Consider the following 22,315-nt stretch of genomic DNA (forward strand, 5'->3'; position numbering starts at 1 on the left):
ACAAACAGTTCAAGGGTCATCTTCCACTCATAGTCTTGCCCAACTCCTATAAGTAGCAGATGAAAATATTTCATTTTTTTCACTCCTAAGGCAAAATGATAGAGGCAGAGCCTTTATGCAAGCCACATATCCTGTTAAAGTTCTTAGGTAATAGAATAAATAAGAAAATTTCACCTATAATTTCAGGGATGTCAACATAATACAGGATTTCTAACTGACAATATTTCTAATTCATAAATTAATTTATAAATCAATTCATAAATTAATTCATAAATTTCTTGAGTGTCTTAAATGTTTCTCTTTGTAATAGTCACCATTCCTATCATCCATTCCCCTCAGTTTAAGAATGTTCCTCTCAAATCAAGCTTATTTTCAAAAGATTTCTTTAACATGAGAAGTGCATTAAAAATTACCATCAGTGGGAGCAATACAAATACATTGTGATATATTTCAGCCTTGAAACCACCTGTAGTGGGAGATGTTTTACAGTAAACTGTTTTTCCTCTAGGGTTCCTGTGTGCATTTCAAGTCCACACCTTTCTTCAAGGCAAGTATATGAAATATATCCTACAGAAATCTAATTATTTCCAAACAATGCCAGTCTATCCAGAGTAGAGCCAGTATACTGGACCCTGAAAATCTCCACTTAATACCATTGACATCAAATCCTTTAAAAGAAATAAGTCTTGTGTTTCTTCTAAAATGTGCTTCTTTTGCTGTCTTCCTCTCATGAAAGCAGAAACATTAAAAGAGATTCTTTATTTTACGGTCTTCAAAGCCTTGAAAATAAATGTCATTCAAGATGATTATGGAGCAAACAGGTAATTCCAATAAACTTAGAACACCTCTGACTAATAAAGGCGTCTGATTAATAAAGGCAGCCAGGATAACTTCCTGTGACGTCAGACATTCCTCAAAATTCTACCCGATGCAAACAGAATGCATTAATGCAGAATCTCTTTAATTAATGAGTCACAATTCACAATAAATCTGAGATCTGCCATTAAAGGACCTTGGGAAGAATTTTCTTTTTTTTTTGTGTTGTCTGAAAGGCATCGATCCATGGAGATGTGCGAAGAATGAAGATGTTGCAGATAAGTCCATAATGGCTCAGAGTCTGGAGAAATTATAAATAACAAGAAAGATATTGCTAAAGATACTGTAAATACTACTGGGAAATAAGTCCACCACCTAAAGACAAATGAAGAATTTATATCTAGCAATTAAAAATCCAAGTTTGTATTAATGGCCAAAACCTTTATACTGGGAAATTTGGAATATGTTTTAGATAACCTCACAGCAATCTTTTTTTATCAAGATTTGGTATCTGCTTAAAAGTCTTCCTACCTTTACCCATTAGGCATAATTGGGCATAATGAAGGAATGATTGAATGAAATTTTAGGATAATTAGAAAAGGTTTGATCAGGGAACAACTAGTCCCTTCTATCTAACTCCAAAAATTGACGATATTACATAAGTTAAATACTCTGCATAAAAAGCTTCATTGTTTCAAAACAGTGTATTTCGTTAAGAAAGTCTGTTACAGGAGTCACACAGTAATTACATCTTCTCAGAGTGTCCAGCTGTGAGGCAAACAAAATTACTGCAAGGAGATTCTCCTACAAAAACAAACAAACCACCAAACTTAGGTCCAAAACATAGTGAGAGAGGTAATGAAGACGGTTTTACCAAAAAAGCTCTGTAAACATACTTAAAAAAACCATATTGACTACAGACATAATTTTATTCTGCAGAAGCAAAAAAACCGAAGGATTAGGCCTTATTCTACAAGCTTGAATCAATTTGATTTCAAATGCCATTTAATCTTTTAGTATTAAATATGTTCAATTTTAACATGAAGAAATCATAATATTTCAACATTTTTCAAGATTCTACGCTCTCCCAGTTATCTTCAATTGAAAGAATACTACAAAAATACTACAGAAAAAGCGACTGCTTCCCTGCAGTCAAATCAAATTGTGTTTTGTGGAAGCAGAAAATAAACAAGTTGCCATTTAGTTACTGCAGAGTCTATTTGAAATTGATTGGCCAACCAAGTTGTCACTCTTCCTTTAATCAAGAGTAACTCCTTGAATCATCTGGTTTGCCTTAAGGGCAAAGCAGAAGCTTTTAAAGTGGCTAAGTAGAGCTGAAAAGGTGTCATCCATTGCTTGCCATTTGAGACCTTTGATCGCCAAGAGACAATGAATTCAAGATGAGGGTCACCTACATGTCCCAAGTGCACTTTCCCAAAACTTTCCCCTTGTCTCCAGCAGGGCTAGAGGCAGCAGAGTCCATTCCTTCAGGCAGTGCAGCCAGCATCATTGCTTTATACAGGGCATACCATGTCTCCTTGACAAGTCAGTACATTGCAACACACAGGCCCTACAGACTTGTTTCTGAGGGTTCCCAAAGAGTGACTGGGATAATCATAAGGAAGACAAAGCATTACACAGAATTACAAAATACTTTTATCAATGTATTTTTCTAAGAAAATGGTCTATGTTTTGAAAAAAACTATAAACAAATGATAAAAAATGTAACCACAAAAAAACCCCAATGGAGCAGCCAAGCCATCTGCCCGTAAAGAGGTTGGGAAAAGAAAAGGAGTTTGTTTCCATCTTCTTCCATTATATTAGCAATAAGAAAATTCTTGTTTATCAGATGAAGATTCTTAATTTTATCCTTTCATCACAGCACTATCTTCCAGCAAGGCTGTAGAAAAAGCAGATATTGTTGCTTTCAGTTAACCTGAAGTCAGGGAAACCATCATTGCAGCTTGGAGGACGGTAAAGGAGTGGCATTAATTTGCATTGAAATACAGTTTTATAGTTGCTATCAACCACCAGAGTGAATTGAGGTCTTTGATCTTTGTTCCTCTTCTAATTGAGAGAGATGACCAGGAAATCAGTTCTGTTGTGCTCCCTGAAAATCAGAGAGAACATGGCTTGACAATTCAGCCAAAGACATAACGGGCACACTACTTCACTGGACTTTGCTGAATGTGCAGATAGGTTCTGGCAAATACAACTCCTGATTTAGGCTCCTAATTTGGTGCCCAACACCAGCGATAAGTAATCTTGACCTTACATCCTGAATCATGCATATTCTGTACTTAATTTTGTTTAGGCACTCCTATATCTCTCCCAGGATGGACTCAAATAACTTGTGTCTTAGTTCCTAAAGCCATAAAATGTTGTTCTATATTTCTCTAAGTTCAGAAAATACCAGAGAAAAGAGAGTTACAGATGGATATACTAAATTATCACAGGTAGAGGGCTAAATAAATGTTTCATTTTTAATTAATTATTGCATTTCTCATTTTACAAAGTCTGTTTCTGTTTAAATCATACTATTGCTTCTTTTCTTGCACCAAGCTCACTTAAACTAGAAATAGTTTGTTGCCATAGCAATGTTTTTCTCTTTGTAGTTCTGTTACTTCAGGTTCATTGCAAGCTACACTGCATAGCAGGAATTCAGACAAGGAAAAATGTTTCAAATCATCTCCATCCTTTGGACACCATACAGCTGGTGTTTAAATTGTGTATCAGAGTTCATAGTTCATTCAAGATGTTATCTAGTGTCATCAGAAGTGATTAGAATTGCAGCCAATTTAATAAAGTGTTAAATAATACAGTTGAATATTTTTGTCACTACCCAAGCTGATTTTCAACTTTCCAGTTTTCCCTTTCAGCACAGATAAACAGTCTGCCCTAAAGAACTCCTACCCCACTTCGGTGTATTTATAGAAAACTAGTATGCTAAAAATGAGCTGTATAACTCTCCATCAGCTTACAGGATTTCTGTGACTGCCATCAGATATTGTTCTTTGTTATCACCTCTGGTCTGCTTACTTGTCTCATGCCACTGGAAGGCTGAGTGAAGATCTGGGCAAAACTTTTACATCTGGTTTAAATAAGTTTGGTTTTTTTTTTCATGTTAGCAGGAGGCAACCAGTATATAAATAAAAAGGCCAGAACAAGCTTAAACCTCCATTATAGAGAACAAAAAGGTGGAAATCAAATGAACTAATATATAAACAATAACAGGTGGGAGTAGCAATGACTGTAGTTATACTGCTTGCAGTCATTGTCCATTCTACAAGGAACAGTAGGAGTTTTTTCTAATTAAATGCATTTTCTCCACTTTTGCATTCCTACTCAAAGACACTTTGGGTGTTATGTAAATAACATGATGTTATTTACTGTGCAGTAAGCTTGAAACATAACATCATTGTCATTGCAGGAGCCAAAATCCACTAAGAGCTTTCTCCTCAGGGAAAGAGGAGAGTGCCTCACACAACAGACAGGCTGATTTGTTTTTCAGTCCTCAGAAGCTCAACTACCCCCTTCTTGTTTCCACTTTCTGTTCAATAAGTACCTTTTGAAACACGGTGTCAAACACACCAGCAAGGCTATTTCTACCAGAACAGGATGTCTGCATCTGAATCATAAATCACAAACAAAAACACAGTCTGGGGGCCTTGCAACATTTACCTCAGTTACTATTTTTCTCCCTTGGCTTCAGAAAGTGAGAAATCTCTAATAATAACCTTACAAACAACTTGGGCTTTAGAATGTCAGGGAGCTTGGCTGGCATAACACCGAGAAGACATTAGCTTTGTGAGTAGTGTGCTACACATAGAGGGCACTTAAATCTCCCTGTTCTTTCTGTCACACCACGTTTTGAGCTACTTTGTTTAAAATAACAGTTTACTGTAACTCTCAAATACCATAATTCACATACATCGAAACACTGTTTTCCCTGTCACTTTTGTCTCCATTTTTAACACAAGATCTGTAGGTAGGAAAGGAATTACAGATGTCTGACACAGTGGGTTCAGGCTGCTTGGCGTGAAGAGGAGGACACAGCTCCCAGGACTTAACTCTCCAAAGCAAGTCCAAAAGACATCACTGGATAATTTGCAAGAATTCACCTGATGTGGTCAAAACATGGTTTTCTGCTTGTTTAGTGCTCCCATGTTAAAATATTGTCTCTTCTAAAAAAGACAAAGTCTTTGAATAAAATCTGAAAAATAAGCGCAGTGGCAGTGCTCTGGAAGAACATCATTGTCATCACAGCTGAGCAAGAGCCTTCCGTTCTGCATCAACACTGAAATCAAAGGATTCCATGCTGGCACAAACATCAAGAACTGTAACATCAGCTAAGGCCTTGCAGGCAATGATTGTAAAAACCTAATTTTTCCTATGAATTTCACCTTGAAGGGGAACTGTGACCCACACTTTAATGTGGGTGCTTTGTAGGACCTTCATCTCTCCCACTCACAGTTAACTGGTTACTTTGGAGGGTTCATCTCAACCTGCTATTTTCTCCCTGTCACTATTGTGTTCATCGTGAAAACACACTCTTTTCTCCTAAAACTTAAGTCTAAAATTCCTTTTTTATGTGAAGAAGATACTGAAAGATTATGACTTCTGAGTGTGAATAAAACAGCTAGTTTTGGAAACTTTTCAAATTCAAGCACATGCTTAATCTGCACCTCCTTTCCTTGTATGCATGCTGCCTGACTACCAGGTATGGGTCCTGGCAGAACCACACTTCCCAAGGGAAAGAAAGACATTAAAAACCAAATATTCCCACAGACCACCCATCAATATTTAAATCTTGCTTGAAGAGTGATTTTCAGAAAAAGATTAATTGTGCAGATTATTACCATCCTCTTAGCAAAAACATTGAATCACAAAAATCAATGGTGTATGTGTAACATACTCCCACTCTGTGTTGAGATAAATTTCTTTTGCAACACAAACTCATTTTCCCTCATATTGGCTCATGGTGAAAGATGTTGATTGGTCAAGTTCTACCCTCAGAAATGTATATGCAACACTTACAGGAATCATACACAAGCATGTAAGAATACAATTTGACTTAAAGGTCAAAAATTGTGATTGCTTGAACTGTGGCAGGAGGAGGGACAAAAATGCTTTCTGTTTATTTAAACAAGGAATAAGGAAGCATTACTTTGCAGGTAGTTGAACAATGCAAAACCATCTGATGTTCAAGTATGGTCTATGTGTAGGAAGAGGTGCAGGAGCAGGTATAAACTTGCACTTGATTATACCTAGAAAACAAAAGTGGAAAAGTTTATTAAGGATTACATAGTGAACCAGGCTCTTAAATATTTTGTCAGGAGAAAAATTACATTCTTTCTAATGCAAAAAAAATTCTGTGGATCTCCTTTCCTAATTTTCCTGAAGTCCAGGAGAATGAGGGCAGATTGCTGCCATTATGTTTTTTGTTACAGAACTTACAAAAGGGCAGCAAAAAGCACAACTGAAAGAATTTTCAAATGCCACTAAGACACATGCATGGCAAACCTGTACTGACTGGTGTGGCTATCCTTGACAAATCCTGCTGAGCCACATGCTTGCAAGGCAATTCAAGGTGCTCTCACAGCACCTTGGGTCATGCAGCAGAACCTGGCAGCATCTCATTCCACTGTGCATGGAAAAAGGTTTTCTCCTGTGTTGCTCCTGGGACCATCCAAATGACAGCACCTTAATATACCTTGGAGGAACCTCAAAATCTCATCTCATAGCTCTTCTGGGCTTTGGTGGCTAATTGCTGCTCTCTGGTAATGAGATATATGCTCCAAATACTTTTGGGGCCTCAGCTAAAGCAAAAAGGCCTATTACTACTTTTCTCACTTTGTTTCTCCAATTCCCTGACATATTGTTATAATCTGGCTGTCCTGCAGTGCTGTCCATGGATACTGTCCAGCTAGATATTGTACTACTGCACAACAATGGATTTCCATCCTTCCATACACATCTATTCAGGGCCCAATTTAAGTCATGACACGATAGAAGGTGGATGTAATGAGGAGATGAGAAGAGCAGAACATTCTGGCAAGACAACACAGATGAGCACAATAAAGCACAGTGGTCACCCCATACTGACCATTTTCTTAGTCCTGTCATGTCTTTTATAGGGATCACAATGGAGAGGAGTCTTAAGGAGGGGCCCAACAGAATGTAGCATGGAGTGGGGTTGTCTTTGAAGGAGCATTCTCCATGCATGAAGTGCCTGGGGTAAAGCCTAGGGTGGTGTCTGCTGATGGTTATGTTAGTGCTCTGCTACTTGGTTGCTTAGTGTAAATGGCAATCAAGTGTGTCTTTGCATATTTTTTTTCAACATCTAGAAAATTTCACATGTATGAGTCTTTATTAAGGAGAGTTTATCTTTTGTTTTCCCTGCAGAGAACACCTAGGTAAATAATGCACACAGACACACACAAATGTGCAGATGTACACCCCCTTCAAACAATTGCAAAGACAACAGCATATGCAGAGTTAAAGCACAGAAGTCAATATGTGCCTCGGTGAAGTGCACATAGGCTTGTTCCCTTGAAAACACATACTTAAGTAGCCACAAGCAGCTGTTGAAAATCAAGGATTTCAAAGAAATCAAATTGTCTTCAAGCATGTTGTCCTTTTATTCAAGTAGATAACCTTTCAAGGCTCTTCAGCCTCACTAGAAACTTGCTGTTGTGCTCTACTGCACAGGACATGCTTGTTTCACTTCTAGTGGGAGATGACTGAGATTTTAAGTGCCCGCTTGTAGGTTGTGCAAAAAAAAAATTGCCTGAGGTCTAATGATTTAATATTAAGCAGTAGTTCCAAGATGAATGCTGGAAACTGGAGAAATCCCTCTTCGGTATTTATGTGGTTTAAAGACTAAGTGAACTGCATATTTCTCTTTAGTAAATCTGTGGTCAACTTGATCACTTTAATATGGCAGCTAAGGTGGTTGGAGAGGAAGTGTGTATTGAAAAACCATCAGCCTAAATATGTATCAAACCACAGAAAGTCCCCACAGACTACTTCCAAAGTCCCCACAGACCACTTTTTCTGGCCATGGAGGTATTTTTTGGGGTTGTTGTTTCTTTTTCTTTCTCTTTTTTTTTGTAACAAGTCTTGCTTAAATGATAAATTGTAAGTGATAATAACAGCCAGCTGGTTCCCATAGAAAAGAAAGTGATTGACAGAGCAGCTGCCATCCTGCTTTCTCTCACTGCCCTTGTCAGAGCTTCAAAGGTCCTCTTTTATGTGGTACATTAACAGCACTGTTATGACTACAAGGCCCCAAATCCTCACAAGGAACTCTGCTGAGCAGAGATTTGAATGTGCTTTTTCAATGGAGTCATCAGCCAGTTTTCATCAGAGCCATGGCGAGTGTTCCCCTGTCAGAAATTCATGATGTGACCTGCGGGGCATGCTTTTCTGCTTCTGATATGCACTTCCCAAAGTCTTAGCTGGTCACAGCTGAGAGTGTTTTCAGACCTCCCTGCACAGCACCCCTACATAAGACATCATGAGAAACCTCTGTGCAATTCAGAAAATCTGGTTCAAGTTTTCCAGAAAAGTTCTTCTGGAAGCTGGAAAAAAACAGTATTGGTTGATGTTGCTTTCACTGACATTGCATTTGGGGATTGTTTTCTTAATAAAATCAACTTGAATGCTCAGGATTTGGGCACAGTTTCCACTAGTTTTCCTGGAAATTCTATACTGAAAATCCATGCATTGAAGAAAATCCAGGGATTCCTAATGATTTTGTTCAGGCTGTTCCTGCATGACTGACACCAACAGAATATTTACTCCTAGCTGGGATGAGGTTCTGAAGTAGAAGCTTCCATTTTCTAAGTATAAATTAATGTGATTTTCCCCATACCATGTTCTTATAGACATTGTTTATTTGGGTTTTCCCCCAGCTTTCTTTCTTTCTGATCTCCAAGAAGCTTTCTGACTTCTCCAAAAATATCATCATTACACTTTGATCATTGCAGCCTTTTAAGATGCAGAATTCTATGAAGGAAAGAGACCTAGGAGAAGAAGCACAGAAGACTTATGCAATCCCTAAAGCTGTCTCTGCTGGCACTGAGAGTTGGTGCAAGAAGCAAGTAAGCAGTTGCAGAATATGCAAAATTTCCTTACGGATGCACAAGGAGTGGGAGCATGCCTTCATTTCTGGATTCACTCTGTAAATGTAACTCACAAGTGGGACTGAAGATCAGAAGGGGCTGCAGTGTGGAGGATTAGGATTTCCCCTGAGAGTTCCACTGAAAGGAGTGCCAAGGGCCTTCCTCACATAACAATAATAACTTACTTATACTTACCTCCCCAGAGTGTTCTGAGGCTTAATTAGTTAATGTTTGTAAAGTGCTTTGCAGATGCAAAGAGTAAGATATGTACCAAGTCTTATTAGCTTGCAGAAGACCTACATGTGTGAAGTCCTTACAGCCTATTAAGACTAAATTATTCAGCAAGTTACCTAAAAGCATGAAACAAGGGACCAAGAGCTCTCCCTCAAAAACACTAGAAGCCCACTTCCACACCTTCCCCATGTTCCACACCCCAGGACCATGGAATAAATATTGCCTTTGTTCCCTTGCCACTACACCCCAGGACAAGGCCTATGAGAGCCCTGTACCAAAATGACCTGAACAGAGAGTTGCCTCTGCCCCACTGGATTAAAGACAAATTTTTCATTTGTGACATGGGTTACAATTTGAATTGTAGACAAACACCTTTTGTGACTGTCTTCTCCTGACTGAGATGCATGGGACATCTGCTTCTAAGAGGTCCTGGAGCTGATTTTCCTAGGAAGCCCCGAGTTTGCTACCCCAGACAACTGCAATTGCCAAAATGGAGCAATAAACTGCAATATGAATTACAGAATAATTGCTATGCTTTAATACTAATACATAGGAGGGATACTATGTACATGACTGACAAGCTGAAAATCTTCACTCAACAAAGAAAACCAAATAAAGCAACAGAAATGTTCCAGATATGGTTCTCCAAACACAACAGAGCCAAGATATCATATGATATATCACTGTTTAGCTGTTTAATTTCTGGCACAATGAGAATTGCTTGCACAATTCTTGGCTACAATTAATTAATTTTTTTTTTATTCCTGCATTTTCCTGTCTTTTTTCCACATGCATACCAACTTTCCTGTTCAATTTTCAAGTTGACTATGTTCAGTAGTATTTCGTAATACCTTTACACTAAAAGAGAAATGTATTTTCTGGCATCAGAAAAGTACAGTGATATAAAGATAGCTGAGAGTATTTTTCCTATCTTGTAGTCATCACAAACAACATGTGTGTCATTCAATGCTCGTGTGTTGCAGTTCAGCTCAATCCAGAGGTTATACTCAGAGGTACCCAAACCTTCCTGGTTCTCACTTGTGCCACAGACACTCTAGTTGGCTTCAGACTCTCTCCTTTCTCGCATCCCTTGGAAAGAGCATACACTAGTTCTGTCTGTCTCTAGGCATGGAAAACACCAACATAAACCTCACCTGCTGTTGCAAGTCCTTCAGCATGAAAGGTAGAAAAGTGTATACAGCTGGACTGTTGATGAGTAATACCACTGCGTATCAGGCACCTAACTCAGCCAAGTGGCCACAAACTATACATAAATAAAATAAAGGCAAGTCTTGGGATGTTTCCCTAAAACTATGCTTACTAATTCAATGTTTCTAGTATCACATAGATGGAAAAAAGTACTTATCTTGTACTCCTTCAGACTTAATAGCAAAAAATCTGCTTGAATTATTTGAATAGTTGACTGATGACTGAAGAAACTATGTGATAATCATACACTGGAACCAAAATCTGAAGGAATTTCAGAGACAAGTGTATTACAAAGTAGATATACAATGATTCAAGATTTTATTTGCCATGGCTGAGAAAAAATAAAAAGAGCAACAGGTTCCAAGAGCACAGTATTTTTCTCCTGTCAACAAGGACTACGAGAGAGATGTGATCTTACCACAGGATCTGCATTAGCAATAGAGTGAGAAGTACTTACTAGAGACGCAGGAAACAGCATGTGTAAGGTATTTATTAGGTATTTATTTATTAGGACTTTCTTCCTCAAACAGCTGTACACACTTCTGTCAAAAACCTATTGTTTGAAAACCACAATCTGAAAAGCTGCTACATTTCCCTTCAAGCACAAAGTTGTTTCTTGTGGCTTTCTCCATTCCATCTCACCACAGATCAGCTGATGAAGGTTCATCTTGTAACCAAAATAAATACAACAAACATAAACACATTTTCCATGACACACCAAGATCATCTGTTATTACCAGGCCGTGTGGTAACAAACCCTTTTATGATGCATTTATTCAAGGTTTGTCATTCCCAAACTGTGGGGAATACTTAATTTGTTTTCTAAGCCGTACTTTGTGTAACTAAATAATTAATCGCATTGATATTCTATCAATACATCTTTCTTTAATGGTTAAACATATGTTAATAATTCAAATATCTAGGGGTGACCTCTTTGCACTCCTGTGATTTTCAAAAACCCCAGTGCTCTTTGAAGGCACTCTATCATTATCATATGCGGCACAAGTTAAAAGCCTTTTGCTCTTTCTTTTCTTCTCTTTTTTCTCCTCTTTCACTAGCTGGTATCTTGCCAGGAGGGTCCTTTGGACCTTCAACAAACTGGGCTTGGTTTTAGGTGACACAGGAAAGTTCAAGTGTTTGGAATTGCTGATTCAGGTACAATACTTGAACACAGAGTAACAATACTGAGTGGGCAGAAGGGTGTTACACAGCACAGTCCTTTTTGTACTCATCTGACAAAGATTTTAAATTGTAATTAAATTCATCAAGAGAGTCTGAAAACCCCTGGATGTTTTCCTAATTTACAGGTTATGTAATTATAAGTTATTAGAGTCTAGCAGTCTAATGCTGTCAAATCCCAAAAGAACCTAACTGCCCTAAAATACAGCCTCTCTTAAAAAATTTTAGCATGTGCTGCCTACAGTGACAGCAGTGATGTTTCCAGGCAAACCAGAAATGTATTTAAAGAAGCTCAGAAACAGCAAATACAGAAGTCTCCTCTTATGTCCTGTAAGGCATTTATGGGCAAACAATTCCCTATATTCCATATATAGGGAAAAGGTGCCTTACTGTCACGTTTTCTACATTTTAGGGTGAAGAATAGAGCTAACTTCGCAAAAGTTACAGTGGAATCTTATAGCGGAGACCATAAACTGCAACAGATAGTCTCTTCATTCCTGTCTACTGTTTTAACATGAAAACACAGTTCCTTGTCAAAGATAAGCTGACATGCAGTAAGTAAGAATTTCTAATCACCCAGTGAATCTTCATGTGTGCTTTTGCAGTGGTTTCCTCTCAAAGGGAATGTCAAAAATCTTGCTGCTTCATTGTACTGGTTTTGGTCCAGATAGATGTGAGAGAGCAGAGCCTGGAGCTGTCTGGGTGTGGCTATGATGCTGACGATAATCCTTAGCATTTACCTTATTGCTAGGAGCTGGGGAAAGGGACTTTCTTTCACATCTGAGAACAAAGGGTATTCCTCTTCCAGCAGAGCAAGACTGGCAGATGGAGTGGCGAGGTGACATTAGTCCTGACCAAAGGGATCAGTTTGGGTGGTGCGGCTGCTGTTGGCTTGAGCTCTCCACCTTTTTTTTGCCTTTCTTATGAATATTATTGCTGTTACTGATTGTTTTATCTTATTGCAGTTTCCTGTAAATCATTCTTGTCTCAGGCTGTGGTTTTTGCTTTTGTGTCTCCAGTTCTCCTCTCTGGCCATCTTCAGGTGGAAGTGGGAGAAGGGGAAGCCAGTGAGCAGTAAAGTTGCTTTGGAGTCTCAGTGTGGCAGGAGAAGGCACCAAATTGGGGAACAGCATTACTAAACCATGACACTCAGGGCTTCTGATTCACACAGTATGGAAAATAAAGCAGGTTTCTTAGGTAAATAAAGTTTGGAAACCAATTATGGGAATTACGAGAGACTTTTCTTGGCCAGCAAAATTGTGAATTATTCCTACCTTTTTTTCTCTTGCAAACTTGTGTGTAAAAAAAAAAGCAGAGACTGGCTTAGAATGGACACAGCATGTGGACCAGATACTGGAACAGACTTAGTTCTCTTTGTGTGTGAGGAATTATTGTAAATAAATAAATACTTATAGAGGTAATGGGAAGTATATTTTTAAATAACACCACTCATGATATCAAAATCAGTCCTACTAGACATACCGTTAGAACACGGGGTTTTTCCTCTGGAATCACCTCTTCTTAAAAGTATGGGGAGTGGAATAATCTACAAAGTAACATAGGAACTTTTTGTTAATTTCTTTTGTCTTCAGCTCTGTCTGGAAAAAGAAAAATGTAACTGTTTTTAAAGAGCGCATATCAATTTACCCCATGTAGGCTACTACGTAGCATCCATATATTGGTACACACTGCTGTACCTTCAATTTCACGATAACACTGAGAAATATAGGTAATTCTTCCAAATCCGAATTAAAACATTCATGTTTAAGAAAGGTATAAAACTGATATTTTACCCTTGTGCTACAGGTACCTGGTCTTATAACCAAATACTTTCCCCCAGAATGGCTGGGCTTTAAGCCATGCTTGAACACCAAGAGTCCTGTTGCAGGTCATCCCACAGGAAAAAAAACTTCAGAGGCATTCCCACTGAAGAGGTCCAGGCAAGTAGCACAATGGTTACCTGTTGGAACTTCCCCTGTGCAAACCAAGAAAAGGCTTTGAAACAACAGCTCAGTATCAGGATAAGATTTTCTTGATGGCGCCAGATTCATCACAACAGCAATTCAGGACAAACAAATACACACATACATAAGCACACACACAGAGAGAGGCAAATGTCCATGTGCTTTCCTGACATTTCCTCAAAGTGGCACACACCTGCAAGTCTGTTAAATCATGACCCTGTGCTCAGATGTCAGTCAGCCCATCATTTCTTTGCAAGAGAAATCATCCCAGGAATTACAGATCTTAGTTCTTCTAAAACAACTGAAGTCTGTGTCAGAGAGAGAGGGAAACCTTTTCTGAGAGCACCGTGTAGGCAAGCATTTCAACAGCATACACTGTGCCATGTGGTCAGATGACTTGTGGAAATCCTCTGGGTTTTCAGTCCCAAGGGAAAGTCCTATATCTCTAAATCCACACATGCTGGAAGAATGTATTCCAAAACAAAGGATAATTCAAAGTTCAGTTTTGAATGTTTATTGTTTTATCTGTGCCTGCTTTTAATATTTATACCTATCTCCATGGCAAAACAAAACCATTTTTCTTTTTTAAGGTAATTTTTACATTGTGGAAAATGTTATACTAGGAAACAAAGCCATATGTAGCATCCATGGAGGTCAATGCAAAAATAAAACCAGACCCTTTGCGTGCAAAAGTCTGGCCCAAGGCACAAGCAATCCCAAAGTGTTGTTGAGGTTAGAAAAGATTTATGTCTACGAGGATGGCAGGGGTCCTTCTTGAAGAGTAAGGGATAGTGCTAACAACCCTTCAATGAATTTTCACATAGTAATGACCAAGAATAATAACTCTTCAACTGCAGTTTTAAGTTGTTTATGGCTTTGTAAAGCCCCTCATAATAGCTGGCCACAGATTTAGAATTATATCCCCATGGACAGAACAAACTCTACCCTTTTTGTTGCACATTACAGTCAACCTGCTCCTTAAATATCATTTAATATAGGCATCAAATACAAGTAATCTACCATAATCTTCAGCTATACAAATACATACCCCAGTGACTATTACCAACAGCTGTCAACTTGCAACTAATTTAAAACCTTACCTCACAAAGTCACTAGGAGCTATATTTCCTAACTAGCCAAGATCACAATCCTTTACATAGCTACTCCATCATTAAAATAAGCATATTTTTCTCCTTTGTGTTTACTCTTTTTCACTGTTAATAATCTACATATTTAGGAACATGGTTTTATTCCCTGATCACTACTTCTATGGGGATACTGCTGTCACTCTGACTTGCTGATGAACCATCTGAGGCACTGAAATGTGAATTAGCCAGCTGGAAGCAGCACAAGGTAGTGAAAGAGCCAAAATATTAACTAAGCATTTCCAGACCTGATGCTCTGAGCTCTTTAGATGCCCCAAGTTCTTTGTGCAGGAATCTTGTTGGAAGAACCTGGTTGGATGAATCAACTGAGCTAAAATAGGAACAATCTGATCCTTAATTTAATGTGGGGGTGGAGTTTTCTTTGTTTGTGTGTTTGTTTGTTTTGGGTTTGTGGGTTGTTGTGTTTTTCTTTTTTTCTTACTGTGTGATCTCTGACTTGCCCAGGATCAAAAGTACTATCACATGATGACAACCACAGGAAAACACTTTTCTTCCCAGCCCTAAGCCAGAGTTTGTGGTAGTATCCTTTCTCCAGAGGTTGAGGATGCTTTCTACCTTGGCTCAGAATGTTTTGGGTCCTAAGTGTCCCTTCCCCTCCTATTGTGGCTGCACTGACAGACGCCATCCAGAGTATCTCTGGTGCCTGTTCCCAGACCTGGTTGTCCCTGCACTGTCTGGCCAATGATGGAGGCTCGCCTGCACAGTAAGCCTCTCTTTCCAATTTGTAGAATATACAGCAAATATTTTCTCATGTCTTGGCAATCTTGTGTAGATGAATGGGAATTTTGCAAAAGAAGAGGACCTGGCTAAGAATCTCCATTCCTTGAAGTGCCAAGGAAACTCTCACTGCTTATCAAACAGCCTACAGTGTTGGGTTCTGCTATAGAAAACATCAATTAGTTCTGGCTTTGTCCTTTGACAATATAATAAATATTTGATAGTCATAAGCTGCCTAATGCCAGGCAAGTTTCTAGGGAGGAGACATGATCAAATCAGCTGTTCACACACCTCACATCTTTGCAGTGGCATGGAGTCAGCACCAATCACTTGGGCCTGTTTGAGAAAAGAATTTGGCAGTTTGGATGTAGCTCATGGCCAACCAGCAGTCAAACTGAAAAAAATCAGTGCTGGGTTGGCACAGATCTGAAACTTCTCTGTGATATATCCATTCTGCATGCAAAAGGTCAGCCTTCCCCATTAGATTGCAGAACTTCAGCAGATTCTGGATGTTTTTCCATTTTCAATTTTCTATGTACACAACAGAAGCAAGAACTATGGTGTCTCTACCCTGTGATGAAAAAAAAATTACATCATGAAGAAAAATTTCCTCTTCTGGCAACTAATAAAGAATTAAAGCCAATAGGAAGGATTTTTTAATGAACTCTGACAGTGGCTAATATTTTCCCCTGTAACAGTTTCCGAGTGATAATGGGATCACGCAGGCATTTTATATTTTGGGGTACAGTGCTGGTATTTTCTGAGGTTACTGTTCTGATTTTTTGTGATGGTAGATAAAATGTTTAAGGAAAAAAATATGTTGCATCAACATATGGAAGCAAACCTTGTGTTTCAAATTGTTATCTCAGCATTTCAGTATGATAAAATATAAGAATGCCATTACTTCAAAGCATGTCTTTTTGGTGCAATTTCCACATAGGCTTTTCAAAACCCGTATATTCTGAAACTTCCTGCTCCATAAAAGAGAGAAAACAGCTAAACAAATGCATTTGGACATGTTTTTATTAAAATAACTATTGATATAGAACAGTCTTTGTGGCAAGAAAATCCCTCCTCTAAAGAACCACAAAGCATTATATTTCATAACAAATAACAATCATCAGGGATTTCAGTTCTTGGCCTGCCCACGTTCCAGGAAATTTTTTCTTCACGATGCATAGAAAAAGTAATTTGTTCCATGAAGACTCACTTCCCTGGTCATCATTCAAATAATCTAAGTGACTTATCAAAGAAAAATCTGCTTATTTTAGAGTTGGGCGTGATATAATTGGGATTGTGGTGTTGCTTTACAAGCCTGCTTTGCTCTGTCTGAAATGTATTCATCTGAAGCACAATTCAAAGTTAGTCAAGCAGTTCTTCCAATAAATATATTTGCAAAATAGGTGGGGTGTTTCTTATTTTTTTTGAAATGCAAAGTCCTGTTAATATTTAAGAATTTGCAGACATCATACCCTTCTACCAAAGCTGACTTTTATTAATAGTACAAAATCTACAGTGCTGCCTATTCATCTTGTGCAAGAAAATGGAATCCACTCCAGATATTGTAGGACATGTTGTGAAGCTCACTCACTAGTCTTGGCCCTCCAGAATTAATCTCTTCTTGGCAGGATTACTCCAGCACCACAAAACAGACAGACCTTCAGTAATTCATGACCCATTAAGGGTTGGGTGGGAAAGCAGAAATTTATTGCTATTGAAGATGTTGTTCAACTTGAAAAGCTAGAGGTCTAATAGGAGGGCTTCTTAAGCATGTCTCACTTATCAGACCAGCAGTATGAATCCCAGATTACCTTTTTTTTAAATGTACATGAATGGGACCAAGGTAGCACTGCAACAATTCTCAAAGTAGATCTAGCACAAACCTGGTCCTGTTTGGAAAGGCTCTGGAAGGTTTCTGCAAATTCATCACTAGCTGCTAACAAACATAAAGAAGTTCTTATGGCACTGAATGCTGCCTTTTATCTTGAGTCTACCATTTTGCAATACAGCACAGCTGAAAATAAAGCAAAAGCCCTGGAACAGAGAAAGCTACTTTTCTTTTGAAAACAATGTCCATCTTGCCATGACTTTCTTTCTGTCATTTTGCTTTATTGCTTTTACTGTAAACCTGGGGCTTGCTGAGAAACAATTGTCAATATTTGCTTGAAGATCAGGATTCCTGCAGAACCCAATGCAACAAAGGTTACCTGCTGGGGAACAGTGTTTGGTTTTCTGGACAATAAAATGTAACATATTTGTTTCACTTTTCAGACCAAGAGATATTAATTGGTATACTTGCACATGGTGTATGTATTTCCTATAGTAAGGTCTGATCCCTGCTCATTGTACAGAGACCTTTCTGAATTACAGCTAAGGGGTTTGTACATTTCTACCAGTAGTTTGGTATGTTTTCATTTATGCTGCCTTGTGCTCAGAAGGCCTTTGAGCAGGAAATCCACTGTGAAAAGTCAGCATCCAACCAAAGAACAGTTTTGCTGTTTGTACTTCCCATCAGAATCCTGGAAAGGGCACTTCTGTACAGCCCTCCTTTACCCACTCAGTGGGTCTCAGGCTTGCTGAGGCTTTTCTGCTACTGCTCTTGTCATCCAGTACTTGCTGAATGCCACAGATAGGGGTTTGTTGGCTGTTTTGGAGAAAGGAACAGGTGAGAATGAGAAATACCTAGCTGGAAGCCCTTGCGAAGGAATGATTCCTTTGTCCTTTCTGAAATGCATATGCAGTTCATGCCAGCTAAGGCCTATATAAACAATTTAAATCCTTTGTCCTTGCTGAAATGCATATACAGTTCATTCCAGTTAAGGCCTATATAAATCATTTAAATCATGGAGATAGACTGACTTCCACCCGTTGAAGATCCCAGCCTGTATCCTGTTGGCACATTTTGACATTGTAAGGCCTTAGCCTTACAACTTTTTTTTGTGCAGATGGAGATATTTCATAGAGAATCTCTAAAGGATCAATTGAAAGAGAAAGACTGAGTTACATAAAGGTATATTCCTACTTGTATTATGCAATGATCTGACCCAAAGGCATTAACAGTCAATTCTTGTGACATCTATGAGAAGTTCTTGTAGAAAAATTATTCTGTCATTAGAGTCACTCTGTCATTCTGTCATTAGAGTCATGGGCCTTCTTCCTTTTTTGTTTTCTTTTCAGCAAATTATCTCAAAAATTAATGTTTTGAGTGGCTAGACTTCTCAGCAGATTCAGATGGGACATGCAGAGGACTTTCAGCTGAAAAAAAATGACACAATAGTTTGTGAATACTTAAGGTACCTCTTTGAGGGAAAAAAAGAATAGACACATTCTCAAATGCATTTTTAGGCACACAAAACATAAAGGAACTGTTCCACTTTCACCTGCCAGGATAAAGTTCTCAGTGAAACCCTTAAACACTTAAACGCTTAAACCTTTCTCTCACCTGTGCTCTTTTGCTTCCAGCACAGCTCTGCTCACCCTTGACTGATTATTTTCCCTTTGTCATGGACAAAATCTTTCAACCGAGGAAGAAGAAAACGTACCAAGGATTTGTACAAAGACCTCTACACACCCTGGAAGCTGGACATTGCATATCACACTACCCTTCTAACTGAGATGTACTATTAATGCTGATGAGTATTGCTAGAGCAATACCACAACTTCAATACTTCCACGAACTCTCAAACAATAGTGTCATTTCATTAGTTCACTGAACCAGTGGAACTGAAAGGGACCTCATGCAGCTTCCTTCTTCATCGTCTGCCCACATGCCTGTTAATGCCATGATTCTGAAGAATTGTGTGTGCCAAAGTCATGTTGGACAGAAATTGCACTCTGACATTTTTCCAGCATCTCAGAGATGGATACTCAACAATCAGAACATCTACGCCTTTGCTGTTCTAACCCTTAGAAAATTTTGTCTCTGACTTTGTTCTTGTTATGGAGTGGGGTTCTTTTCTCTTTCCTGCAAACTTTCATATTTCTAGGGGCTATTACCTTTCACTACATATGGGACTAACCATTTTCAGTACAGCCTCTCCAGGATTCATAACTATAACATGGTAGTGCGTTGACACTGGGCAGATGCCAGGCACCCAGCAAAGCCACTCTCTTACTCCCCTCCAGAGCTCGCCTGGGGATTAATTTAAAAAATAACTAAGGATTCATGGGTTGAGGTAAGGACTGGGAGAGATCATGCACCAAATGCCATCACGGGCAAAACATGACCAGCTTAGAGATACAAAGTTAATTTATTACTGACAAAATCAGAGCAGGAAAATGAAAGTAAAATAAGCTCCTAAAACCACCTTCCTCCTCCACACCCCCAAACCCCCTGGCCTCCTTCCCAGCTGTATCGCCTACCCCAGCAGCACAGGGAGACAGGGAATGGGGGTTATGGCCAGTTCATCATCCCAGGCTTCTCCCACTGCTCAGGAACAAGAGTCATTCCCCTGCTGCACCATGGGGTCCCTCCCATTGCAGACAGCTCTCCATGAGCTTCTCCAACATGGGTCCATCTCATGAGCAGCAGCTGTCAATGACCTGCTGCAGTGTGAGTCCCTCCCATGGACACACAGTCCTCCCAAAACTGCTGCAGCCTGTTTTAGAGGGCGCAGTCCTCCAAGGACAAGCTGCTCCAGCATGGGAACTGGGCCCCTTTCTCCACAGGTCTTTCACAGGCTCACAACTTTCTCTAGGTATCCATCTGCTCCAGCATGCAGGTGGATCTCTGCATTCCCATGGATTTCCATGGGCTGCAGTGTTCAGGGCTGCTTCACCATGGGCTGCACCAGGGGCTGCAGGGGAACCTCAGCTCTGGCACTTGGCACACCTCCTGCCCCTCCTTCTCCACTGACCCTGGTGTCTGCAAGGTTGTTTCTCTCACATGTTCTCACCCCATCCTTCTTTGGCCACAATTACATCTGCACAATAACTTTTTTTTTCTTTCTTCTTAAATCTGTTATCACAGAGGCACTGTTTCTAATTGGCCCAGCCTTGGTCAGCAGAAAATATCTTTGGAGCTAACAGGGATTGGCTCTGCTCCATTGGACATGGAGCTTCTCACAGAAGCCCTGTAGTCCCTCTACTACCAAAACCAGGCCATGCATACCCAGTTCAAACATTTTGATGGATAAGACACCGTCTTCGGAAATGTGATTTTGATACGTAGGTTACATATGTACAGGAGACTTCTAGCCACATGGCTTTAGGCAATTGTGAAGAGAAAGCCTTTTTACAATATGCAGAAGCCCTGTTATGAAATATATGATAACATTTCACTTTTGTGGAAAAATTAATTTAGAAAAATGCAAATTTAAAATTCAATTATATAACACCTGTATCCCATTCCATTCTAAGCACTGCTGAAAGAGCTGACCTATTGTTTTCTGAGATGAAAATCATATGTGCTACTTTGGGAAACCAGATTTTGCAGTCAAGCTCAAACAAAATGTTTGTACTCTTGTTTTAGGACACAACCCAGTATCCTGTAATCTCTGATCACTGCAGGTTTGGGACATTATTGTTAAGCACCTCAATCAGAAAAACACAGGGCCCTTCTCATTATATTCAGACATATTAACATCTCTGAAAACTCTTTAAGTTTTAAAAAGCTCAGGAAAAAGTAATTTCAATTATGAAAGCTAAAATCATTTTAGTCCTTATTTACAAATTTCTAAAATGTTCTTCAAAGAAAAAACTAAACTAAACCTTTTTTTCCAGAGGAACATTCACAATGATGGGCTACATTCTCATTTTATTCTCTGTCATGGCATACTATTCTTAAATTTAGAGGAGAATCACTCTGAATGACTCCTGAAAGAGAGACTGATATATTTCAAACAGACTTTCTATACACAAGCAACACTGAAACACTATCTTTACCTCCATAAAGATTTGACTTCATTATACCAAATGCTAAAGACTGTCTCACTAGGCAATCTTACATTTTGAGCTCATTTCCTAAAAAGTGTTTTGATTTTCTAGTAGTGTAGCAGGCACCAGAAAAAGATATGCACTGTATTTTTCCTGTGTTTATTATTTTCTCTTCCTACAGGAGCTTTCTTTTTGCCTCATTACATTTTCCCCATTGCAAGTTTTGGTCAGAGTCCAGGGGATTGCGGTGAGGTTCTGCAGGGATTTTTTCCTGGTTCTTTCTCTCCATGCATATTTCATGTGCCCATTACTTTAGGTGCCATAAACACAAATTAAAACCAGCATCATTTCTGTCAGAAAGGGCCATATTTCTCTACTCATTCATTATTTATATTGGTTCCTTAAGTGGTGTTCTTGCTTGTTTGTCCCTAATAGAGGATACAAATTATTTCACAGCCTTTGTTCATTACCGAGACTGGGCCGATCGGGAGGTCTACTGAACTATAAAAGCAAAGAGGCTCATCTCTGCTGATAGATAAATCCATGAACAATGTTTGCTGCTGAACAAACTGCTCCAGGCAGCCACAGAAACCACATGAGCCTCACCTTTCACTGTGTGTCATGGTGGAGATGATTCCTGTGCTTTGGGCCCATTTGAGCACCGAGTATTTAACCTTTGCACTTATAATGGTCTATGAACTCACATGGTGCATAACCAACCTCTGAACTGGAGTAAATACAGAGGTCTGCTGTACAGAGGTCACTGTGTCTGGTCTGGTGAACTTCACCTTCTTCTCAGGGACAAGTTTATTTAAAAATTCATATGATTTCCCTCTCCTGCTGTTTTGATAAGGACATCTCCAGATTCTCTGTAATTTGTTCAAAGCTTCGTATTTCATCCTGTACGGTCAGATTTGGTTCACCTTTTCTTTTTTTGATGCCAGCAATATTACTTTCTGATTATGCAGTTCTTTCCACCACAGTGCATTACCAACCAATGTACCTTGAGGGAACAGCTGCTGAGTCTCAG

General features: G+C 39.0%; 1 long non-coding RNA gene across 1 annotated transcript in view; it reads left to right on the forward strand.

Annotated features, from left to right (window-relative positions):
- LOC113459626 (uncharacterized) overlaps positions 1 to 16,050 on the forward strand; it is an 83,334-nt gene extending 67,284 nt beyond the window's left edge. Inside the window, exons 3-4 of the long non-coding RNA XR_012578108.1 lie at positions 11,977 to 12,118; positions 12,584 to 16,050. This is a non-coding gene — a long non-coding RNA (uncharacterized LOC113459626). The remainder of the gene's footprint in view (positions 1 to 11,976; positions 12,119 to 12,583) is intronic.
- The last annotated feature ends 6,265 nt before the right edge of the window (positions 16,051 to 22,315 follow it).

The sequence above is a fragment of the Zonotrichia albicollis genome, chromosome Z (genome assembly GCF_047830755.1).
Source record: "Zonotrichia albicollis isolate bZonAlb1 chromosome Z, bZonAlb1.hap1, whole genome shotgun sequence".
NCBI lineage: Eukaryota > Metazoa > Chordata > Aves > Passeriformes > Passerellidae > Zonotrichia > Zonotrichia albicollis.